This window comes from Notolepis coatsorum (assembly GCF_963971535.1).
Source record: "Notolepis coatsorum genome assembly, chromosome: 2".
In the NCBI taxonomy this organism is placed as follows: domain Eukaryota; kingdom Metazoa; phylum Chordata; class Actinopteri; order Aulopiformes; family Paralepididae; genus Notolepis; species Notolepis coatsorum.
Window position 1 is genome coordinate 164,746,835 of NC_140166.1, and position 18,786 is coordinate 164,765,620.

Consider the following 18,786-nt stretch of genomic DNA (forward strand, 5'->3'; position numbering starts at 1 on the left):
GGATGGGAAAGTTATTATTATTATTATTATAATAGTAATTGGCTATCATACGTGCCTAGCTAGCGTTAGCTAAAAGAGCCCTCGCAGTGAAGTTATTATAGCTATCATACTGCAATATAAACTGAGTTTTATAGTGAAAAGAGCAGCTTTATTTTGGTCAAGATTGAAGGCTCTATATTGCAGGAAATTGCACATACAGGTGTTCATTAAATGTAAAAAAATCTGCCGTGGAGGGGGTCGTGCCGGACCCCCTCCATACCACCCCTTGCAAAAAAAAAAAAAAATTAAAAAAAAAAATTTATAAAAAAAAAAATAAAAAAAAAAATTGCACCCCCACTTTCAACTATAACTAGGCGGCCATGGGTATGGGCACAGGCTATATTGTGATGTGGTGTGATATGAACGGGGGCTCTCGTTCCCACACCGCCTCTCTTCCATTTTTTCTTCCCCCCTCGGCCCCCCCGAAACGCTCTCTCTTTCTCTCCTAGTTTGGGCCTGTATATTGTGTGGTGTTTTCTTTATAGGTTTCAGACGCGGTGTAGTGCTAGATTTATTGTTTATTGCTGTTTGCTGAAGGGTTCAAGGGCAGTTGGTTGAGTTTGGGACTTGTTTAGTGTATGTTGTTGTTCCATATTCAGTTTTATTGTTATTTTTAGGGAATTTCTAGTGCTGGTAGTGGTATTGGCTGGCGTTAGGGCAATGATGTCGTACTCAACCGGCGATGGGGCCGTACTCTCTGGCTCTCTCCAGGTCTCCGGCCACCTTCCGGTCTCTTGACTTAACGGAGAAATGTAGCGCTGCTGACACGGGGCAACGCGGTGGACTCCGTGTCAGTGTTTTTTGTGTGGCGTTCATGTTGGTGGGCCGTAAGTCGGAGCATATTTACTCTGCTCGGCTGCGCCTGTGATGGGGGGTGGGTAGACAGATCGTCGTGGTTCACTGTCTGCCTCCACGCATTGACGGGGATGCGCTATGTGTGCGACTCGTCGATGCTCGCTGCCACACTGCGCACATTTTCATTTTAGCGGGGGTACGGGGACTGCTGGACGTCGTGGCGGGGGTGGGCTCGCTGTCTGCCACCGCGCATTAACGGGGATGCGCTATGCGTGCACTCGTCAAAGGCTCGCTGCCACACTACGCGCATTGGGTTATATTGTGTGTGGGTATTTGGGTGACGGTGGTTACGGTGGTTGATTGGTGTCAGAGGTGCTGTGTGTGTGTGGCAGTGGTTGTGAGTGGAATGATCTTTGGATATCCTTGAGTGGGAGGCCCGGGGTTTCGCGTTCCAGGTTGCAAACTGGGGGTGACGCCGTGGGCCACAGGTCGGGTTGACCAGTGGGATGTCATTGGTCGGCAGGGATTTCAATGTGGGGATGCTGTCGGCGCCTGTGTTTTATGAACGGGTTGTGTGACACTGTTCTGAATGCACGGGGACTTCAGTGACATAAGGCACTGAAAATTGATTTCTATTCTCGTGAGGAGCGCGTTTTAACACCTAAATGGTTAGGTGTTACGGGGGAAATATAGTAATTGTGTGAGAAATTGTGTGGTGAAATATGTATGTTACTGATATGTATAATGTAATATGAGCGGAATACATTGTTAGGCTTTCACGGACAGAAATAAATATAGTTACACATACACATAGTCATTTGCAAAGAACAATTAGAGTAAAAGTGAGATTATTCACCTAAATTACCATGTCCAATACAGATGTTTAGAAATGATAGGCTGTAAATAACAAATTTCTGATTGACCAACAGAAGGAGAAGGCTGATGCAAAATAAGTTCCCCGGAGTTGTGTTAAGGAGGATCATGACAACGGGATTGAGAGTTCTGGTTTTCCAATGGAGACAACTGAAAAAAGATTAAGGCTGTGTCATTGATAAATCAAAACGAAAATTGCACAAATGCTCTCAAGTGATTTTTAGTATAGGAGATGCCCGACATTCCATCCTTAAAGATAAATTATGGATTGTGAACGGGAAATGTCACTGATAATTAAGTGTATGTTTTTTCTTCTCTCTTCACAGCTGCTCCAGGACGGACGGCCAGCGCTGACAATTCCGAACCCCAACAGGGAAATCAAAGAGACTGTTGAAAGTCGGGGGGTATAGTATCACATAGCGAGTTATCAATTCCTGTTTGCACCAATATATAAGTGTGAGTGAAATTAACTCAAGTTTGGTAAAAATAGTTTGAATACAGAGAAACTTGCTTTCCAAACGGTGATATTACGAGTGTTTGAAGGTGTGAGAATGGAAAATACACAGATAGGAGCAACTGGAGGGTTAGATGCACTAACCATAGAAAGGGTAGACAATCTGTCTATTTCAACGACTGGAGATGTCACAATAAAAGTGACGAAAAAATGGCCAAAGATATTCAGGCCATTACAGAACCTTGTATTTAAATGTAAAAAAGGAGGCCGGTATCGAATGCGTACCCAAATCAAAAAGCAGAAAAAGAGATTACGAAAGGTGATAAAAAGAAATAATGCCGGTAGTGGGGTAATGCCGATAACCTCTGCAGACATTACATTGACCGAATTGAACAGTGACGTTAACCTGATTGACTGGAATGTGATCGACTCCCCTCTAGTGTCCAGTGTGACGGAGGGACTGGAAATAATGTCTTTTACTCCGCCACAGGGAGTCGTTGCAGCGAGCGACCCAGAGACAACTGTATTACCTGAGTCGATCCACGCTGAAGTGTCCATTGCAGGTGACTGCCAGTTAACCAAGAGACAAAGAAAGCAACTGAGGAGAGCGATGTTGTTGCAGCAGTCCCAGGGAGTTGACGCTGGCCGTACGGCGGGAATAGAGACCGACAACAGGTATGGGATAATACATGAACAGTTTCTACAGCCCACCTGTGTCTCGTGCCCAGGTTTTCTCCACCCCCACCATCAGTACCAAACTGAGGGATGTGGCCCGATGACTAGGAGCCAGTCAACAAGGGCCAGGGTGGAGGAAGAGGGGAAGACGTGCCTCCCTCTAGAACAACAGCTAGCCGAGGCTAGACAGGTAGTGGAATACCTCCAAGGCCTAATCCAGTCCACACAGCCCGGAGGGGAGACAGGTTCCAAGGGAGAACCAGATGGCCAGAGACGGGCTCAAGCGGGAACACAAGGGGGTCATGCGCCGGAACAACAACAAAGGTCAAGAGGAGCAATCGGGTGGCAACCACGAGGAAGAGGTGGAGGCAGAGGCAGGAATCCGAATGGATACGCGGTGCGGCGGATGGAGTGTTGGTCGTGCGGGACTCTCGGACACCTTTCTCACAGAGGAGGTGGGCGTGTGCAAGACCAAGGTCGATATCAAGTACAGTGTCCACGGCCCGTAAGCTCCCCCTGTCCAGGACCCCCGCAACACCAAAGCCAAGATGAGAGGCGGGGCCCAGCAATGGGAAGTCAAGCCGCCAGCGCTGAGATGGGGGAAGAGGCGGCGTCCTATAGACAACAGGGAGAGTTTGTACAAGAACTGGTAGCGGGCCCCTCTCAACAACAGGTTCAAGGAACTGTGACTGAACCAAATAGGTACATGGCTTTCTCCTCCGAACAGGCTCAAGGGAACCATGGCGATGATGGCATACAACGAGGACATGCTCTGGGCCCGATGACCCCAGGGTCATCCGATCACAGGCGGCTGACCCACCGGGTCCCACGACCCAGGGGACAGGGACAGGTTGCTGGATCTGTGGACTGAAAGGTAATTTTCATAGGTCATGTCTGCAGAGGCCACCGGCAGAATAAAAATATATGCAACTGACTAGGGTAAAGGTGGGATATATTGAATAATAAAATATGCTCCTAATTAGATTAGAATAAAAATAGAATAAAAAATAAATAAGAGGGGTTAGATGATTAGATTATGAATGGAAGTTACTAAAAACGGATGTATGATTAACTGACAAATGCATGAACTAATCAGACTAACAAGAAAATCAAAGTATGTTAAACAGTTAATATTAGGTATCCATGCTTGGTCAATATTCAGATTGGTCAAAGGGTGGAGTGCATGATTAGGAGATTAAAAAGACCCATAGTTGTTTTTAGTTTTTTATAGTATTGATAGATGGGTATTAACAGTTATGAGTAATAGAAATAGGTGTTTACTTTTATTTTTCTGTAGAACTTCTCTTTTCTAGTGTGTTACGAGCAATTCCTGACTTAGGCCGGGAGCGTTCATTTTGTTTATTCATTTGATTTCCCTTTTTTGTTTCTTAGTTAATACGGGGGTGCATAAGCCTCTAGATGATAGGTTAAAAATTAGTTGAAAAGAAAAAAGAAAAAGCTCACAAGGTTGGTTTATTTTTTCATTTATTGGTTTGGCATGGTTTTTCTTTGTATGTTTTGTTTTCTGTTTCCTTTCTTTCTATATATTTTTTTCTTAGGGTACCTGGCAAGCTGGGAGTGATCTCGACACATCAGGACGGGGTAGTATGTCTATAAAATGGACTGGGAACAAAGTGAATGGACATGAGCTGGTTCATGGATTTTTGTTCTCCGCCCATTGAATACCCGGTTTTAGGGGCTGGGGGTGTGTCGTGATTGGTGAAAGTGTTGGGAAGCATGATTCTCTGTACATTAATAAAGCTCAATAGGTTTGGTCGCTATTGGCCAAGTTAGTCTTTGTGTAGGGTGTGAACATGTGCAATTGATGATTGGCTTGTGGGGGACTCCGTGGGCTTGATGAAGGCTGGCGGAGAGTGTGGAAGATGTGTGTTTAAGGCGGACTGTGATTTGTTGCCATACACACAGGACTACTGGGAGAGTGGATATGTCAGTGCTGGCTGTCCGGGCCGGGGTGCAGCTGTCCGAGGACGGAGGTATGATGTTTAGAATTTTATTCCACATCAAAGGGTGGTGGGGTATACTGTTTTGACAGCATGATATAAAGAGAGCCATGTGAATTTTTCTGAATTTTGAATATTAAACGACCAAGAAGCCATAAGATATATAGAAATATGATTTGGAATAGAAAGTTGTCAAAGCTCAGACCAGTAAAGAGAGTCTGAGGGAGGAAAAGTATGGATTCTCAATCAATTGTTGTGGTAGAAGTGACCTGCACTGTCCCGAAGCGAAATCTATATTCACTGCAGGATACAAATGGGAGACTGGGGAACCAGACACTGGCTAGTGTCTACCCAGAGTCCATGGGGAATCCCAACGCTGCAGGGCACCTAGAGAAGAACCAGGAGAAGCCTACCTCTCAGGCCGGGAGAGTTCCGGCCAACGCAGTGACCGGGTCTTGAGGCTTCAGAGGGAAACAACAGGCAACCAACGAGGAGACAGGCGGCTAGGCCTCAGCAACAACTCCGGCTGTCAACAGACGGGCTGCAAGGCCTTAACCATTGACCAGGGGGTCTACAAGCGAAAGGGGGGAGCTGCTATCGCCCCTATCAACGACCAGGCGGAGGGGGAGAGAAGCAAACATCTTCCACTAATCCAAGGGTCAACGGGGGTTGAGCAGCCAGCGACGACCTCCCCACAGCTGTGACAGCAATAGAAAAATACCGCAGGGGGTCCTACCCCTAATAGAGGTCAACACGAGACAAGATTCTCGAGAGAAGACGGGGTGTGATAGAAAGGCAATTTGCTTTCTAAATTCCACCTCCCAGAATGGGTGGTTGCATTCAGCAGTCGTGAACTGCACCAGCTCTGAGAAATAAAGAGGAGGCCGGGTCAATCTAGAAAACATTGACCCCCCTCCTCACTGCTCCAAGTCAGAATTTGACAACTCACAGTTGAAACCAATGGAAATTGATCTTGGTACGAAACGGCTTATTAAAGACTGTACACGGGGCAAAAATAACCAAAAATGGACTGCTAATAAAGGTGTTATATTGTTGTATAAGTATACATAAGAAGGAGATATAGAAAACGAATGTTAGGTTGAATTTTAGGATCTGAGTGTGGCAACCCATATGTATTTTATCTAAATATGATTTAAAATGTCTTAAATTCTTATCCAGAAAGTAGTGTGTAGAAGTTAGGATCTATGTTTGACATATTAAGGATAGATAAACTATCCGAGTGTGGAAATGTGGTAGATTTTGGACATAGATCATAACCATCATTGTTTATAAGAAAGGTCATAAGATTAAGTTTTGATTAGGAAAACAGCTGCACTACTTGTGTCTATGGCCACTCAAAATAGCCTGTTGTAAAAGACACTGTTTGAACAAGATAACCTTCTGCCCCTTAGGGAGTGATTGAACAATAGAAGCCATCTGGTTCCTAGGGTGGGACAGGAAGGAGAAGTCCTAGCGAACACAATGAGGTGATAAGGTTAACAGGGTCAAAGTGCCCATGAAGTGTTATACGGCCTGGGGGACACAAGGACATGCAACTGTTAACTTATGTGTGCTTACTGAGGTAGAATGTTTATCATCAATGTGAGACTATTAGGCTGGAGCTTAGTAAATGAAAGCTAAAAGTATAAACTGTGTAAAATCAGATGATGTAAGTTAAAATATAAATAGAATAGGCTTGTTTACATTGGGGTAAGAATTCTGAAGTCATACTAAAACTATGTAATTAGTTTTCACTTAAAGTGAAAATAGGTTATAATGATAAGAAATGTGTTTAAAAATGATATCTCTGGGTTCATGGAACTAATGGTAATTCAAATATAGATATTAGGAAATGAATAAATGCAATGTATTAAGGTAGATTGTTAGTTAGAATTAAACAAATGACAGTATATATGGTTGACTGTATTAGGACCGCCTCTGTTGCATTCAAACATAGAGAGGCTGTGATTGGACAAACCACAGCTGATGATGTCATCACCCAGAGACGCTGGGCCTTGGGATATAATGGGATGTTGTGATGGGGAGAGGGACTCTGGAAACCCAACTCAACAGGACAACCTCTTCTCACCCATCCACACCAAAGGCGGGCAAAGGACAAAGGAACTTTTGGAGGGAAAACAGAACTATACTTTGTTCATCAGCCAAGGGAACAAAGCCATCAACAACTATCATTCTTCATCTACTGTAATATTAGTCTGGTTGTTATCAAGACGGCATAGTGTCTTTGATCACAATTATAGCATTCTTTATTGTAATTTGTATACAACTCTTAACTTTGATTAAACAGCTGTTATATAACCTTTTCCTCCTGATTTCCTCCTGCCTGCACCGCTGAGAAGTTAATAAGTAATTCCCAGAGCTTTAGAGTTATTGAAACAACGCAGAGTACTAACCGCCCGGTTCTGGTACAGAGCAGAACCGTTATTAGCTTGGGAATCTACTTCAGCTCCTCTCAGTTGGCCATAGAGGACTTGGCGGGGCAGGCGGTGGTCAGGCATACGTATCGTGTGCCCTATCCAGCGAAGACGTTTTTTGGCCACCAGATTGAGTTGGTGTTGTTGAGGATGTCTGTGTGGGGGACTCGATCTTCCCAGGTCAGGCCGAGGATCCTTTGTAGGCAACAAATGTGGAAAGCATCCAGGTTGGTGATGTGCCGGCGGTATGGGGTCCAGGATTGGAGAGACATACAGCGTTGTAAACGGCAACCTTGGTGCTGATCTTCAGGTTTCGGTTTTCAAAAACCCTGCTGCGTAGGCGTCCAAAGGATGATGCCGCTTTATTAATACATGTGTGTATCTCCGCGTCAAGGGAGCAGCATGAGGACAGAGTGGAGCCGAGGTAGGTGAAATGATCCACTGTTTTAAGTGGAACACCGTTTATGTGAAAACCAGTGGAGGCTGCTGACCAAATTTTTAGGTGAAGCACAAATTATTATATTATATTATATATTAAATTATATTTTTAAAACATCCCCCACTGTGTGTCAGTGGTCAGTGGACACAGATGAAAACATATTAACCTGTTCCACCCCAGGTGAAATCTGCATAAAATGTATACCTAGGTAAATGGAATATTGCTCCACTTCTACAAGGGCTATTTGCATATTCTTGGTATCTAGGAACATCTATGGACCTCAATGAATGTATTCTCAGTGTCAGAAATATTGTGTCTATTACTAGGCTTGCTTAAATTCTGATGAAACAAAGGAAAATATGAATTATGATTTTTCTTTTCATCTTTGACAGTGAATAAAACCATGATAATAATGACCAAACTTAAAAAACTGCCACTGAGCTCATTCAGTACCCTCTTGAGATCATGTGTACAAAAGATCTAAGGAAATTAATAAATGGAAGATGATCAAATTGAAGGTTTTGTATATACAGTACTGAATTCTCCCATCCGGACCAATGCAATTTGAAATATTATTATAGAATATAGAATATATGCTTATACATTACCTTATTATAGCCAATTCGCACATTTATATATATATATACATATAGTATCTTTCAAATGGCCGAGTTCAATTTGGATATAGTATCACCAGGCGTGCATAATAACATATACAGATATTTAATGTAAACGACTGTACTTTTTTATTTCTCCCACAGTGTAACCATTTTGTAACTAATTTCAGATCTAATTATTCCTACATGATTACAATAGTGTGGAGAAACTGACTGTGTTTCAATATTTGTCAAAAACGTTACCTTTTGTAGCTTATTATCGCGAATCATAACAATTATTGATATGATTCATTCAGAACGCTGAACTTTGAAACGGCATAGCGGACCACAGGAAGTGTAGATTGGAAAACGCTGGCAGATAGCTGGCGAGGTCCTCTTCAAAATGGCCGCAAAAAGATTCCAATTCCGATCGTTCAACATTTTCATTTCCGCTTCCGGGTCAAAAACGCGAGTGAAAAATTTAAACTTAAAATGATATAAACTCACTTTTAACCTATTGCTAAACTATTGCCAACCTAACGTTTTACATTCTACATGTATTTGTGACATAGTAGTGATAATAATACTTGAAAACGTTTGATTTTAAAAACGTTAATTTATTGCATCACTCATAAAAATATTAATATATGATAATAATGTCAAAAAGGGGTCGGTACCGTCCCCGTGGGGTGGAACCATTAGGTGACAGCGGACCTGACCAGATGAAAACATATTAGGTGACAGCACACCTGACCAGATGAAATCATATTAGGTGACAGCGCACCTGACCAGATGAAATTATATTAGGTGACAGCGCACCTGACCAGATCAAAACATATTAGGTGACAGCGCACCTGATCAGATCAAAACATATTAGGTGACAGCGCACCTGACCAGATCAAAACATATTAGGTGAAGGTGACAAGGAAGTCACAGACTCATACCCCCGACACTCAACTAACCGCCTCGGACAGTCCTTCATACCAGTGGCCATCAGGCTCCACAACAGTGGGCAGGGACTGCTGCCAGACATCGACCTAGAACTAATAGGAACCCAAGTAGGACAATAACACTACCTTATGCATACTGCACCTTATGTGGATACTGTGATACTGTGAATAATGAATAATGTATATTTCAGTTAGTTAGATAGTAAATTATAACACTACCTTATGCATACTGCACCTTATGTGACACTGTGAAAATATATTTCAGTTAGTTAGATAGTAAATTATATTGACCTATTTGTTTACACTGCTTGTGTTGTTTTCACTACCTGTACCCCCCCCCCCCCCCCCTTCCCCCATGCTGCTATGATGCCTGAATTTCCTCAAGGGGATCAATAAAGGAATGTCTTATCTTATCTTAAAAGGAAAGATGAAATTACCTACCTGGGTTCCATCCTATAGAGGCAAATCTTTCCTGTAACAAAATGGGATCCAATGTAATAAAACTAAGTCAACCAACAAACTAGATTCCTGTACCGGATCTTCTCTCTGGTAAACAAGAATACCTTGAAGACTCTAACAGGAGCACTCATTCAAGGGTACTACGACTATGCTTGCACCTCATGGTACCAAAGATTACAAACATCACAAAACAAACTGGTCAGACTACTGCTTGACCTTACTCCTAAAACCTACCTCACCCCTGCCCACTTTGACAACCTAGGATGGCTTAGAGTAGACGACAGAGTACAGCAACTTGCAATGGGCCTGGGCCCTCATTTATCAACGTGGCGTACGCACAGATATGTGCGTAACCGTGCGTACGATCATTTCTAAGCAAAGTGTGGGATTTATCAATTTGAACTTGTGCTTGACTTTGTGCGTATATATTTAAGCACAGGTCGGACCATGCGTAGCTGGCGCCCGTTGGTAGAATATATTATTACAACAAGGAAATAAGCTTCCGTGCATTAGTTTCAACACTGGCATGTTCTGTATGAACCGTAATTCATTATAGTTCATTGTAAAATAGCAACAGTAGTGTAATTATGGTCAAAACCCTATAAATAGCATTTGGAATAATAGGTATTTTCTCTCAGAATGAATGCAGCATGGTTTATATAGCGTTATCGGAATATACGGGGTGTACTGACTGACTGCGCTCGTTATTATTTTGCGCAAAGACAGCAGAAACACGGGAACGTTTTGATTATATTTAAAAGGCTTTACGTTAAACGAAACAAGTGGAATTTCGAAGCTGTAAGCAGAATACAAGTCATATGAACACCCACAATATAGTGTTCTCCCCCCTTCCTACTGTATAAGAAAGAATAAAAAACGCATTGCAATGAGACCAGGGTGTATGTGTATTACAAAACCCTTGCAATAATGTGTCTTAAATGAATGAAAAGCATACATGATGATGATGGCGCCGCCCCGATCGGCTGCCTCTCTGTTCGCTCCGTCGAGACTGTGTTTACTTTTGTTAATATTTATAGTTTTTAGAGTTTTGTGCGTACCAACTGTTGGTGCATTTAATGTATATGACCGTCAGTCACTCATAGACATTGGATTACGGGAAGCTTACCAACTGGATTACTCGCTGGATCAGCTTTCCGAACCACATCAATGGCCTGAAGAAATCCTCCGGAGACTAGGACCAGACCCTTTGTTCCCAGAGCCCAGGAAAAGACGACGAGGAAAGAGGGCTGGGATCCGAAACAGGCTGAGATCCAGACGCCACCGTACACCACTTCCCAGTATATTGCTAGCCAATGTACAATCAATAGACAATAAACTGGATGACATCCGAGCAAGGATTCAATATCAAAGAGACGTTAGAGACTGCAATGTCCTTTGCTTCACCGAAACATGGCTGACGCCGGAGGTTCCAGATCACGCGATTCAACCAGCGGATCACTTCTTTATCCATAGAAAGGATCGGTCATCATCAGAGTCCGGTAAACAACGTGGAGGAGGTATTGCCTTCATGTTTAACAAAAATTGGAGTGATCCAACGAACGTGAAGGAATTATCCAACCACTGCTCCCCAGAACTGGAATATATAACCATCAAGTGTCGTCCTTTCTTCCTCCCGAGGGAGTTAACGGCGATCGTCCTGGTCGGAGTGTATATTCCACCACAAGCCAGCAACAAGGTTGCGCTCTCCAGACTACACGACGAGGTAAATAGAATACAAGTGGCTAACGTTAACGCCGCCATTTTAGTACTGGGAGATTTCAATAGCGCCAATCTGAGAAAGGTATTGCCCGACTTCTATCAGCATGTGACTTGCAACACCAGAGGCGGTAACATCCTAGATCACTGTTACACGCAATTTAAAGGTGGCTAAAAGGCTCATTCTGATAGTGGCTTCGGTAAGTCAGATCACGCATAAATTTTTCTTTCACCAAAGTATAGACAGAGAATTAAAAGTACTCCCGTAGTCTCGCGAGAGGTGCAGAAATGGGATGTGACGTCAGAGGATACGATCCGGTCAGTGTTTCACAACACAGACTGGAATGTGTTCCGCGACACAGATAACATTAATGCCTACACGGAGACAGTGCTGGACTATGTGTGTACTAGGGTGAAAGAAACAATCCCCACTACCAAAATGAAAGTTTACCCAAATCAAAAACCCTGGGTAGACAAATCCGTCCGTGAAGCTCTGAGAGAGCGCACCAAAGCATACAACGACGGCCTAGAGGCAGGCAACATGAATGACCACAAGGTGGCGCGATACAACGTAAGGAGGACTGTGTCAGAGGCCAAACGACGCTACAGGGATAAAATTGAACTCCAGTTTGAACAAGCTGACTCTAGAGCTATGTGGCAGGGGCTCAAAACGATGACAGACTACAAAGGCGCCTCCCTCAAACTGAACAGTGACATCTCCTTAGCAAATGACCTCAATACCTTCTATGCGAGGTTTGATGCTGGTAATAACAACACCAGCTCACAAGCCTCGGCAATGGGGGGGGGGGGGTCGGCTGCTGATGGAGGCGCAGTGTTCAGGGTAACAGAGCATGAGGTGAGGCGGACCTTTAAAAAAGTGAATATCAGGAAGGCAGCAGGTCCAGACGGCATCCCCGGCCGCGTCCTAAAAGTCTGTGCCGACCAACTGGCCCCAGTATTCACTGACATATTTAACCTGTCCTTAGAACAGGCTGTCATCCCCACCTGCCTGAAGAAGTCCATTATTATCCCTGTACCCAAAAAATCCAAGCCTGCTTGCCTCAACGACTACCGCCCTGTAGCTCTCACCTCCATAGCCATGAAGTGCTTCGAGAAGCTAGTAAAGGGCTACATCTGCTCCTCCCTCCCCATCAACATGGACCCCCTGCAATTTGCATACCGCCCCAACAGGTCCACGGAGGACGCCATATCCCATGTGCTGCACACAGCAGCATCACACCTGGACAAGAGGCAGGGGAACTATGTGAGAATGCTATTCATCGACTACAGCTCGGCATTCAATACCATAGTCCCCTCCATACTCATAGCCAAGCTCAGGGACCTGGGCTTGGGCTATGACCTCTGCCAGTGGGTCTTGGACTTCCTGACTGGCAGACCCCAGGTGGTGAGAGCAGGCAACTGCACCTCCTCATCCATCACCCTCAACATAGGGGCCCCCCAGGGCTGTGTTCTGAGTCCCCTCCTCTACTCCCTGTACACACACGACTGTGTGGCTCAGCGGAGTAGCAATACAATCGTCAAATTTGCTGACGACACAGTGGTGGTGGGCCTGATCTCTGCCAACGACGAGAGGGCCTACCTGGAAGAGGTCAAGGTCCTGGCGGGATGGTGCCAGGAAAACAGCCTCTCCCTGAACGTCAGCAAAACAAAGGAGATGATTGTGGACTTCAGGAGGTCGGGGGTCAAGGACTACAGCCCCCTCAGCATCGACGGGGCACCGGTTGAGAGAGTCAACAGCTTCAAGTACCTCGGAGCCTACATATCCGAGGACTTGACATGGACCACACACATTAACAGTGTGGTGAAGAAGGCACGACAACGCCTCTACTTCCTCAGGCGCCTAAGGAAGTTCCAAGTCAGCCAGAAGATCCTTAAGAACTTCTACTCATGTACAATAGAGAGCATCTTGACCGGCAACATCACCTCCTGGTTTGGGAATAGCACTGCAAAAGACCGAAGCAGACTACAAAGAGTGACACGTGCAGCCGAACGCACAATTGGAGGGGGGCTCCCCACCCTCCAGAACATTTACTACAAGCGTTGCAAGGGCAAGGCTAAGAGAATCATTAAAGACTCCAGTCACCCGAACAACTGCCTCTTTGAACTGCTGCGGTCAGGCAAGCGATACCGGAGTCTCAAGGCGAGCACAGAAAGACTCAGAAGTAGCTTCTATCCCCAGGCCATCAGGCTGCTAAACGAACAATGAATGAACACTACACAACAACAACCACCAAACGCACATAGCACACACATCCACACGCACACACTCACTTTAAACAAACACACTGTAGCACCCACTCCACACACTTTATAGCACACACCCACTTTAAACAAACACACTGTAGCACCCACTCCCCACACTTTATATTTATGGACGAAGGATTGCACTACAACTCGTACACCTTACTGTAAATTGTACCTAAAATTGTACCTCATCCCATTTCTGCTTTGCACTAGATAGTACTGTACATTAGTACACTGCATAGTATTGTGTATTGTATATTATATGGTAACTCAGAACATTGTACATATGTCTATACCGAACACTGTGACCTCATTCTCTTCTTCTAAATTCATGCTATATTATGTTATTATGTTATTTGATACTATCTTGTCTAGCACAGTCTCTGGAGCGTAACAGTAAGAAGCATTTTGTATGAAAGTATTCTGTACTTCTGTATGACAACTATTAAAGAACTTGAACTTGAACTTGAACATGCTCTGGACACAGAGCATATATCGTGTGGGTGATATGACTTGTATTATGCTTACAGAATTCCACGTATTTAGTTTTACAATGTCAAAGCCTTTTAATATAAATCAAAACGTTCCCGTATTTCTGCAATCTATGCGCAAAATAATAAGGAGTTGAGGTAGATACACACTCAGAACGTATTACATGCTGGTATGCTGATAGAGTAAACTATTATATGAATATGATATGATATAAGGTATACACTGGTCCGTTGCATACACTGGTATGCGCAAGTTACTGTTGCATAATGTAGGCTATGGCTGCTATTATATGTAATTCATATAGGCTACCTAATAGTATATGATTTTTAGAGGCATCTATTTTCTTGTCGGTATTAGGCTAATACCGACAACAACATGGGGGGGACCCTGATGTAAACAAGACAAACGTCTTTCTCTGGTCTGCATCCCCTTAACAATTGTGTGTATTGAGCCGTACTGTATTGTACCCATTCTGCAATCTGTTAAATAAAGTTTTCATTCATTCAAAATAGATGCCTCTAAAAATCATACTATAGCCAATCGAACACAACTAATAAAGGCATTCATATTACAGCACGGTTATAATGACACACACATGATGAATTGAAAATGGGGGACCCTGATGTAAACAAGACGAAAGTCTTTCTCTGGTCTGAATCCCCTTAACAATTGTATGTATTGAGCTGTAAGCCTACTGTACTGTACCCATTCTGCAATCTGTTAATAAACTTTTCAATCAATCAATCAAACCACCAACGCCAAACAGTGGTCAACGAACGGTCTTTATTAGTATTTTGAGCTGTCCAGGCAGAATTGCAGCAATGGTCTTAGGGAGCCGTTGATGTCTGACATCACCGTTTACAAGTCAGCCTTTTATTTATCCCATAACACGCGTTGTGTCTTCTTGGTTCGGCAGTGCCTCAGTGAACAATCTCCCGTGAAGTTTCTCAGAGTTCCGCTCGGGTCAGTCCATTATTTCACATCCCATGGGGGGTGTTTCATCACTTTCATGACCATATATGGATAATCATGCACGAGCATTGACGGTAGAACAAAGAGGTATTTATCAACACGGAGGAGTGTAGGACCTGTGTACGCATGGTTGATAAATCCCGTTTTTTTTGTGCGTGCACACATTCTAAATTCTGTGCACTGCTTACGTATGAAAATAGAATACTTTCTAAGAAAAATTGATAAATGAGGGCCCTGGTCTACAAGATATACACTACACCACTAAGATACCCATGTGCATGTCGAAATACTTCCCAAAGGTCAGTGAATACCACGACCACAACACCAGAGGGAGTTCCACAAATCATGTTCAACCCAGATAAAAAATTTAAAAAGTTAAAAAAAATGCAATAAAAAAATTATAACTTTTTTTGTTTAATAAAAGAAAAATCGTCATAACTTAGAAATGAGATTGCATAGGTCTATGAATCGATATCGCGATTCTGTTTCGATTAATTGCCCAGCCCTACAGTGTGTACAGTAAGTTAGCTTGGTGATCATCATTGTGATGTAGACAGGGGCGGACCTTCCTACAGGCGATATAGGCGGTCGCCTAATTTATTTTTTCTTGGCGCAGTTTTGGCGCCCCCCTCTATATCTGCAACCATTATTTTTACATAAAATAAATTCTAACATAAGGGAAAATGAGCCAAAAATCTAAAACGCTCAGTCGGTCTGAGCCTCAGCTTTAGGTGTTCACAGTCAGAACATGCTAGAGCGCTGTGCATTGATGGGTATCGGTCAAGTGTTTATAGAATTGAGCGTTGAGGAAAGAAAGACTAACGTTAGAGAACTATGGAGAGGCAAAAGCCATCCGGCCATCCAGTTTAAAAAGAGAAGAAAAGAAGAAGACGAGAAACGTGCCAAGGTGAAAGGTATGCAATTTTGTACAACTTCCAAGACCTGCCACACCAAGAGCTGATGAAGCAAGCAGAGGCACTTGTACACACCTTAAACCATGGAGGGCAATCTGATTTGGATGGGAAGGAGCTGGCTCAGGAGTTGGACAATTTGATGTGATTGATGACTTTGCAGCGAGGAAGGCCAGAAGGATTGCACTGTAAATGGAAACCAGTAGGAGCTACAGGCTAACCTTGAAGTGTGATGATAGGGAGTGGAATGTAAATAGTTCTTTAGACAAAGTGAATTTGTAATCTTTATTTATTTGTTTGTTTATTTAGCATATTATATTTTGATTATATATGTGTAACATATTTTACAATACATAATTTTCTTTTAAAGCAAATTTGCACGTTATTTTATTGTTTGTTATTATTATTATTCGTGATAGGGTTAACCTTCTGTGTATTGTCGCAGTGAAAAGGGTTAACCGGCAGACCGACCGACCGTTTTAGATTTTTGGCTCATTTTCCCTTATGTTAGAATTTTTTTTATGTACAAATAATGGTTGCAGATATAGAGGGGTGCGCCAAAACTGCGCAGAGCAAAAAAATAAATAAATAAAGGCGCAGTGGTGAATCTCGCCTAGGGCGCCAAATGTGCTAGGTCCGCCCCTGGATGTAGGCTAAGCTGGCTAGCTACTGTTAGCATACAAGCTTTTACAAACACTGTAGCCTACTTACTTTTTCATCCACAACTTTTTTTCTGATCCAGATGCATAAGTCCACTTCTTCATGTTGCTCAGTTGCTGGTTTATACTTTGGTCCTAATGTTGGCGCAAAGTTTAATTTAGCCTACTGTGTTGTTATAGCTGTACAGCTTACTAAACTACTAGCTTGCTCTTTCACACAGTGAAACCAGTCCAGCTGCAGGTCCATAGGTTAGGTTTAGCTCGGGCCAATCTCAAGTTTCTCAAGTTTCTTTATTAGTTGTCATAGAGAAGTACAGAATACTTTTATACAAAATGCTTCTTTCTGTTACATTTTGTATAAAAGTATTCTGTACTTCTGTATGAGAACTAAAAAAGAAACTTGAGAAACTTGATATTGGCCCCAGCTAAACCTAACCTACGGACCTGCAGCTGGACCCGTTTTGACTGTGCAATGCAGCAACCTCTGATTGGATTTTCAAGGCTGCCAATCATATTCAACCTCCGTGTATTGGATGTCAAGGGCTGTCAATCATTCAATGGCAAGAGTTTAACTGCACAGACCGTGCTTATATGACGTTAATAGCCTATTTTGATTGGCTATTCTTTATTCTTTATTTAATCCTGGGTCAACCTGTGCAGCCATCTGCACGAATATACTGCAGTCATTACTGCAGTGCAGGCCTGCTCAAAGCTGTCAATTTTGGCAATTTTTGAAAAAAATAAAATTCACTGGCATTTTTTACAGAGGAAAACACTTCTAATAAAAAATAATAATAATTAAAAAAATATATATATATATATATATTCACTCATAATTCATAATTATTATTAATTTACATATATATAAATATGTAAATTAATAATAATTATGAATTATGAGTGAATTTGTGTTTCACGTGTTGTCATAGAGAAACCTCCACTGGTGAAAACTGGGAAGTGTAGAGGTTCGGGAAGTGAGTTGGGACATGACTTCGGTTTTTTGGATGTTGACCTGGAGACCGAAGGATTGGTACAGACTGGATATGGTGTTGAGAGCATGCTGCATAGCTAAGATGGCACAGTCATCAGCGTACTGTAGCTCACATACTTGGCAGGATTTTGTCTTTGTGTGTGCCTGGAGCTGGCGGATGTTGAAGAGACTACACACACACACACACACGCACGCACGCACGCACGCACACACACACACTCGCGCACGCACGCACGCACGCACACACACACACACACACACACACACACACACACACACACACACACACACACACACACACACACACACACACACACACACACACACACACACACACATACACATACACACACACACACACATTAAATCCTGACTGTAGCAGGTTGTTTGCTGTCTTACATGGTGAAAAGCAGATGGCCACTAAAAGAGCAGCGATTCCACATGTTATCAAAGATCATTCTCGCCTCAGGAAGTGATATGTGGACAGAAACCCATTTTCCACCTCCAGGAGCAAGTTCCCTCCATTGGAAGTGCTGACGTGATGGAGTTCAGGTCACCGCTGGGATACTGCTACAGATGGGGCGGGGCGACAGTGGCTCAGGAGGTAGAGCAGTTGTTTGGTAATCCAGAGGTTCCTGGTTCGATTCCAGCTCCTCCCGGGCAGCGTGTTGAAGTGTCCTTGAGCAAGACACTTAACCCCTAATTGCTCCCGATGAGCAGGTCGGCACCTTGCATGGTTGCCTCCGCCATCGGTGTGTGAGTGAATGGGTAAAATGTGAGGAACAAATCGTAATGCGATTTGGATAAAAGCTCTATATAAAAGCACCATTTACAAGTTGTCTGACGTTCCAACTCCACAGAGGTGATACCCAGTAATCACAAGAAATCCACCTGACTCCTTGTTTTTATTGGGCCTATTATGAACAATATAAAAACCGGTATATAAACAGTAAATTGTTGAAATATCATATACAGTATTTGGATATAAAAACACACAAACATTTTTGTCAGTCCACAAAATCAGTCTCCCATTCATTGTCAATGGAGCCGCTCCAGACGAGTCAGGAAGTGGGAAATGACTAGGAAAAACACAATGGAATGGCC